Genomic DNA, 8,568 nt, shown 5'->3' with positions numbered 1-8,568 from the left:
TTGTTATTATACGGAACAATTGATTTACATATAACAAAAAAATATTAATATTGCTTTAAATTCCATTCAGATGTGTTTCATAAATCATCAATTTATATGTGACACTTGTAATGTTATATTGTGAACATCCATAGATGGGACAAACAGCGTTCGGAGCAGCAGGTGGCCCAGTCGTTGGTTTATTTTTCCTTGGATCAGTTTTCCCACAAGCTAATAAAAAGGTAAAAGTAAAATTAATATCATTTATCTTTTATGATGGGCACCATACTGTATTCTTTTCTGGTGGATTCGTTATACTGAGTGTTATTGGGGGCTGCGTGTTATCGGGGATGCGTGTAAACGGGGATGCGTGTTTTCGGGGGCTTCGTGTTATCGGGGACTGCGTGTTATCAGGGGCTCTGTTCCTTAAACGTTAGGTAACACTCCACACTAAATTTCAAGTTTCTGCCGTCAATGTCCTACAAGCAATATGTCTGATAAATCTGATCCCAAACTACACAACCTGGAAAAAGAAAACACATTTCGTTCAGAACATATATGTCATAACATTGCAAATCTGTAATGTAATCATCCCATGTGCAACAGTCAGGCAGTTAAAAAAATTCCAATTCATTCCGTAAAAGCCAAAAATCTATAGTGGTCCGAGACCCAAAACAACATTTTTCGTCCCTCCGGCAAAAATACCTGCAAATATACGGTCTACAGAAACTCTGTCACTGCTTTAGCAACTCCCTATACATTCAAAATATACAAACAATGGCGAACTTGACATCAATAATTATCAGCATGTGATTTCCAACCATGTTTTCGAATTTGCCAATGATCATATTGCATGTCACAAAAACAAATTTCATCCTGAAAATGCATTTTAAAGACAACCACACAATAGTCACTATATCCATGAAATCCTCCCTGGCCATTCGAAGCGGTGGCTTCATTTAGTGTGGTGTGCTGCCTTTTCCCTCGTGATATTTGCACTCTGGTTTAGCCTTTATTAAATTTTAATAGTTGTAAATTTTATTTACATTTTAATGGAAAAAAACTAATGTATGTAAAAGGTTTAATTTGAATAGCGTAAATCACAGTATATCATATGTAAATCACATTATATCAAATGTAAATCACAGTAAATTTTTGATGATAATTGTGAACTTAAATTTAATTCAAACACTGTTAAGATAAGTTAATATCAGCTTTCTTCAAACAAATCATGGAAAAAGGGGAGATACATCGAAACCAATGAAAATGATAAAAGTACAAGAAAATTACACACTCAGTTTGAGTCTGTGTACGAGAGTTAATAAAAAAATGTGCTTTAGCAGCTAACAAAATTTCAATTAAATCTAGTTCATTGTTATTAATGAAAATATGATTATTTCATCATAGGGGGCGCTTGCTGGAGGAATTATTGGTGTAGTTATCAATATGTGGATTGCTCTTGGATCTTTTTTATACGGCAATAAAGCTCCATTGTCACAGCCAGTCACTACTTCCGGTTGTTATAAGAATAACACAGTTGTTTCAGAACTGCACTTGGTTCCCACCACCGAATATTATACTCTCGCTTCTTTAAATCATCCCAACTACAGTTACTCAACATTGGATACTTCTAATGTGTAAGTATAAGTTTCATTCTACATGTATTTAATTGGGGCGTCCTTGGCCTAGTGGTTAAGGTCGTTGACATCACACCACTTGACCCTCACTGCTGATGGTTCGAATCCCGACAGGGACTTTGGATTCTTTCATGTCAGACAGCTATCCAGCTAGCTTACGGAACATCGGTGGTTCTGTCCGTTTGTGCCTGAAATAATGCTTGAAAGGGCACCTGTTGTTTTTGGCCACCAATTAAGCTGGAACGTCGCAATATTGCCTACAATGTACTGTGTCAGTGTGACGAAAAAACCCAATCAAACAAACAAATCATTCCATTTAATTAACATTTCGGTAGGTTAATATTTTAACAGTTTATATCTCTATGGATTACAGCGGACATTTAAATTAGAAAAACAGTTGTTTTTATTTTGGAAAGTATTATTTCACCACCGCTAAATCGATTACAAGAAAGGATGAGTTTCAAATAAAAAATATCTACGCTAAGCTGATGGTACTTTACGTATTCTACCATGGAAAAGACAAACTTAATGGCATTACAATATTAATAACTGTCATACTCATATGTTGTGATTTGGATCGGGATATGAATGAATCGAATTTTCTACTACAAGTCTTTTGGTTGTGTTAATTTCCTACTACAAGTCTTTTGGTTGTGTTAATTTCCTACTACAAGTCTTTTGGTTGTGTTAATTTCCTACTACAAGTATTTTGGTTGTGTTAATTTCCTACCACAAGTCTTTTGGTTGTGTTAATTTCCTACTACAAGTATTTTGGTTGTGTTAATTTCCTACTACAAGTATTTTGGTTGTGTTAATTTCCTACTACAAGTCTTTTGGTTGTGTTAATTTCCTACTACAAGTATTTTGGTTGTGTTAATTTCCTACTACAAGTCTTTTGGTTGTGTTAATTTCCTACTACAAGTATTTTGGTTGTGTTAATTTCCTACTACAAGTATTTTGGTTGTGTTAATTTCCTACTACAAGTCTTTTGGTTGTGTTAATTTCTACTACAAGTCTTTTGGTTGTGTTAATTTCCTACTACAAGTCTTTTTGGTTGTGTTAATTTCCTACTACAAGTATTTTGGTTGTGTTAATTTCCTACTACAAGTCTTTTGGTTGTGTTAATTTCCTACTACAAGTCTTTTGGTTGTGTTAATTTCCTACTACAAGTCTTTTGGTTGTGTTAATTTCCTACTACAAGTATTTTGGTTGTGTTAATTTCCTACTACAAGTCTTTTGGTTGTGTTAATGCTTAAGGTTATCTGTGATTATTTTATACAAGTTCTGCAAATTTGAATAGGGAACTGTTGCCAATAAACATGCTCATCTAACCGAGCTTGTGAACATTTTCAATTTTACCATGTTTGACGGCCTTTAAACCGTCCATTATATTTTCCATTCTATTATGTTTTTACAGATATCATCATAGTGAAAATGGTCTTCATATAGCCCTTTATGACCTGTCTTACATGTGGCTAGGATTAATTGGTTTTCTTATATCAGTAACGATTGGACTGGTAGTTAGCTTCATAACAGGTAAATATTATCATCTGTCGGTTCGAATCCCGTCATGCACAACATTGTTACCTCTTATACTTCTATTATTATTTCATGTATTATTTAATTATAATAAATGGGCGACTTAATTAATGACGTTTTAAAAATGTACGGACAAATCTTTAAATAAAGTAAATTATTGTTTATTAAGGTCACACGTTTATTTACCAGTTGAATTACAGAGATGAAATACAAGTCTCCTAGAATGTGTCTTTCTGGAGATATGCCATTTAGATTTAGTGACATTGATGTTGTCATACAAATAACAATAGGCATATGACCGTGAATGTACTTAATTGATTTATTATTGATAGAATATTAGGCTCCTGTGATTTGAATAGCCGACTATAGCCGACGATGAAATACACAGTTCGCCATGTTTGTTTATTGACAGAGCGTAAAGATAAAGATTCGCCTACCGATCCACGGTACATCATACCTTGTCTACGACAGGTGTGGACATTTGACCAGTCAACTTTGCATACAATGTCTGTTAATGACGAGGCTTTTACCGAGAAAGAAATTACAGTTAATGATATTTATGTGTAATTTGATGTTAAATGTAAATAATTGTATCGTATTCTTACTGAATATGTGAAGTAAAAGTTAGAAAACATGTCATTATTGTTTTTTAATGTTGTTTCATTATTTTTATCATTATCATTATTATTATCATTATTATTATTATTATTATTATTATTATTATTATTATTATTTTTATTATTATAATTATTATTATTATTATTATTATTATTATTATTATTATTATTATTATTATTATTATTATTATTTTGTAGCCGTTACAATTAAAGCTACTTATTTGTACTGAATATGCATATTTCATTTCTTTTAAAGCGAATAGGTCTACTTGCAATGGGAACATTTTCCATTAGTATTACAAATATCGATTGTATTATTTGAAAATTCTTATAAAATGATGCTTGAAAAAAAATTTAGTGATTTAGATTGAACAGTAATAAGATGAAAAATAATGTATTGTTCTAGAACATTTTATTGTCTGCTATAATATTAATATTTGTAATATAAGATCATGTGTCTCACACTTATATACACTTTCAATGTATAACTTTTTCGTGGTTCGTTGTTGCGTCTAATACTAAATACTGTCTACAGATTAATCTTTGTAATACAGACCATAGTATTGATATATTCACTTTAAATTAAAAGTGTTTGATTATAAAAATTAAACAATTAGTTTGGTACAATTCTGACACTTACTCCAGGAAACGCCGACCTCTTTGCACTTAAAATACGTACCCGAGTCCTAACATATTCATTTTTCCATCGTATAGGTGTTTTGTTTGATACAATTGAAAGACATCTGAATTAAAATTACGATATAGAACACATTGAAATTCCGTGATTAGAATAAATTACAACAATGTAAACATGAAGTTCACGAACGAACGAAATATACTAGAAGATAAAATGAACTCTACCTCATTTCGTATGGCATACCTTAATGTAGGCTGTGAAAGATCACATTCAATTGCATAGTATTTACCTAAATTTATACATTTTATTTCTGTTATGAGACCTTTGGGACATGATGTCTGCGCATGCTTGAAATAATGCACGAAGATGCAACTTGATTTTCCTTCAACAGCAATACTCGAAAATTGTTCTTTCAACAGCAATACTCAAAGTACATTGTAGTTTTCTTCAACAGCAATACCCAAAAATGTTTCCTTTAATTAATACCCGAACGTGTTTCTTTAACAGCAATACCCGAACATGTTTCCTTGAACATCAATGCCCGGAATTGTTTCTTTTAACAGTAATGCCCGAACTTTTTCCTTTAGCCTCAATGCCAGAAAACGTTCCCTTCAACAGTAATACCCGAACCTGTTTCCTTGAACATCAATGCCCGAAAATGTTTCTTTTAACAGCAAAATCTAAATTTGTTCCTTTAGCCTCAATGCCAGAAAATGTTTTCTTCAACTGCAATACACGAACATGTTTCCTTTTGCATCAATGCCCGAAAAAAATTCCTTTAACATCAATGCCCGAAAATGTATACTCGAAACCCGTCATTGTAACTTAAAACTGAACAAAACAAATATTATTTGTTACTTTGGCAGTCAACATTTTTGCTTTTCGTGTGCATTTTAAATTGTATAAAATGTATCTCAGCTACATCTAAGTGACCAAAAATGAATCTCAAAATGCCTGTAAAAAGACAATATGTGTGTATATTTCCTTTTGAACGAATGGTGATTGCACGAAATTATTGCTAAGCTGTGAAAAAAATATATTTAAATAGCAGAATTTTATTTTGTTCCTGAACATTTTATTCTGTTTACAATATTCATTTATATTAATAACCAAAACATTTTTTTTTTAATTCTTTCGAAAATTTTCCAAAGGATTATATAAACAACTTTTACCGTAAATATTTCTTGGGATATAGCTTTAAACCCATTAAAGTGCTTCTGTATTTAACATAAGGGAAGATAACTTTGCAGTAAATTTAAGTTTTTATCCTGTATCGGTTTTTCCCCTTGCCCTGTAAAATTCAGAAAATAATATGTGAATTAACATGTAACCACTAAATACAAAATACAATGTAGTCGACGTGCCATGAAAATCATTACCTGACAGTGGCTGAGTTTAAGACAATGAGTGGTTACATTGGATGATAAAAGTCACGTTCTTGCATGGAGTATATCGTATTATATCTATATGGACAGAAAAGTCTTACATTATTTGTTAAACGTGGCTTCCTATGACACTGATATTTTTTTAGTGTCATAAATTTCAGGAATATTTCAATGTCGTAAAAGCAAGACCCGCGGAAACACCAAGTTCAATAATGAATAATTAAACGAGTTTAATAAATTCAGTAATGAACTTACACGAATATAATATTCTATTTATCACAAATCCAAAATAAAGATGGAAACAGAATCTTTTTTTCTTTTTTTTTTCAAATTGTCGCGATAATAGTGTAACGCTTAAATAAAGGTTTGTACGAGTATAACGCAAATGGCGTCACGTCAAAGTATTCACGGGCGTGCAGTACCATTTTTACATAGTCGCAAATGTGAAAAAGACATATAACAGCTCTTAAGATTCGTTTAGTGCATTCCATCTTTAGTAATTTAACAAAGTGGCGTTCATTTATTTTTCACCTTTAAATCAAAAAAAATATTTAACCCATTTGAGTTGGTCTACAATGTGCATATTTTCCATAAGTATTTCAAATATTTATTAAAAAAAGCACTAGAAATAATATATCATTTTCGTAATTTTATAATATGGTGCTAAAAATTGATAAGTTTTAAGTTATTTAGTATGGACAATTTGTATGATGAAAAATAATACTTTGTTCTAAGTTGTTTTATGACTCTAAACGGCAGATTTCACACCAAAGGACAAAAACAACTTACAATACACGGGAAGGGAAAAGTCATAATATATGCATTCTTCATCCGGGATTTACAAAGAGGCTGAAACCATTCTCTTATTCTTTTTGGGATAAGTCATGTACATTAACTATAACAGTGACTGAATACAGTGATATCTAACCCCAAAATGCGTATATCCGCCTATATTGAAAACACCTTAGAACTAACGTTGATAAGAACTCTAAGAGGTGCAGAGAAATAATCATTATAAAATATATTTTGTCTACGATTTTACATTATAAAACTCAGTCATAGCACATTTATTATCACAACATACATTCCTACCACCATTATTTTACGTTTCTCCGGATGATTCATTTTTCTAACTAGGAGTGAACTCTGTTAAATAATATATAGTATTTAACGATGTAATGTAACTAACAAAATTTTAAATGCTTCTAAAATCGTTCTACTTATTATTTAATGTAATGGTTTAATTAAAACGTCGTCTGTTTAACAGTACGTTAAATATTAACAAGTATGAGATTTGAAGGGCTTGGTTAAGAATCCGTAATGAAGTAAAGCAAAAAAACACACTTTTTTATTATTCCAAGTCTCAAATGAAATTCAAAATTCCATGAAAATGATACGCTTGAAACATATAATAGATAAATGATAGGTGTTCTGCACCATTACCTGGAACATTTGGAGTAACAAACATGTAATATTCATAAAATAGTCATGCTCCCTAAGTGATTTAATACATGATAAGTCATTTATAGTTTAAATGGCATATGAAAAACAGCAGAAACCATGATATGTAATTTGGGAGAAAGAGAGATAAAATTAATAATTTACAGATTTCGTGTGATTACATCCGTCAATAAGGCAATGTGGCCATACCATGTGACTTTTCGGGTACGGAGCACGTCGATTTTTACCCGATTCAGATATGTTTTTTTATTTTTAACTTATTTATTACTCAACCGATTTTGATCAGATAAGGCGAAGAATACCCGTAATTATATCAGCTTTCCACGGTATATCAAAATTCTGAAAACCCATTAATGGTTTTTGAGGACATTCGAGTACAGTTTTCTTTCCATAGCCGGGGCCGAGGGCAACGGTACACACTCATTTGTCATAACAAGCGATTTCTAGCAAGTCATATGTTTTTTGTCACTATCTCATAGAAAAATACATGTGAAGTTTGATATATTTACTATGTCCAATAAATCGAGTGAATGCAGTGCTGTTTTAGCATATTTTCATAAAGTTATGTTGAAATGGTACGGAACACACGTTTGGGACCCTGGCAGATGATTCATACCAAATATCATGTGGCCGAAAAATACTTTCCGTGACTTTAAAAATCCACTTGCATCAAAACCAGCGTTTTTTCTCCAAATTCGATTATTTAAACAACATTTTGCAAGGAACATATATTTCCAACTTACTCCTAACTTCTAGTTTATTTTTTATATTCATTCTCGGTTTAGAGAGACGTACCATTTCAACATAACTTTACTGCATTTACTCGATTTATTGGACATAGTAAATATATCAGATTTAACATGTATTTTTCTATGAAATAGTGACAAAAAACATATGACTTGCTAGAAATCGCTTGTTATAACAAATGAGTGTGTACCGTTCCCCTCGGTCCAGGCTATGAAAAGCAAAACTGTTCTCTAATGTTCTCAAAAACCATTTAGGGGTTTTCAGAATTTTAATATACCGTGGAAAGCTGATATAATTACGGGTACTCTTCGCCTTATCTGATCAAAATCGGTTGAGTTATAAATAAGTTATAAATAAAAAACATATCTGAATCGGGTAAAAATCGACGTGCTCCGTACCTAAAAAGTCACGTGGTATGGCCACATTCTAAGGGCCCGTCGTGACTTTGTGGCAGAGTTCGTTGACTTAACTGAATCATAGATTGGTTTGGGACCTTTTGTTTGAAGATGTATCAGAGTTTAATCGTATACAACATACATGCACAGTGCGTTAACTGGAGTGCAGGT

The 8,568-nt window shown here is 31.9% G+C and overlaps 1 long non-coding RNA gene across 1 annotated transcript; it reads left to right on the top strand.

Moving 5' to 3' along the window:
- The first annotated feature begins 132 nt into the window (after positions 1 to 132).
- Positions 133 to 3,244, top strand: LOC132737030 (uncharacterized). The gene is made up of 3 exons (XR_009626671.1): positions 133 to 221; positions 1,387 to 1,616; positions 3,034 to 3,244. It is a non-coding gene; the product is annotated as an uncharacterized LOC132737030 (long non-coding RNA).
- The last annotated feature ends 5,324 nt before the right edge of the window (positions 3,245 to 8,568 follow it).

Source organism: Ruditapes philippinarum, unplaced genomic scaffold (genome assembly GCF_026571515.1).
Source record: "Ruditapes philippinarum isolate M1 unplaced genomic scaffold, ASM2657151v2 ctg2327_1_1_1_1, whole genome shotgun sequence".
Taxonomy (NCBI): Eukaryota; Metazoa; Mollusca; class Bivalvia; order Venerida; family Veneridae; genus Ruditapes; species Ruditapes philippinarum.
The sequence above is the reverse complement of the archived record's forward strand: the minus strand, read 5'-3'. Positions and strand labels throughout refer to the sequence as shown.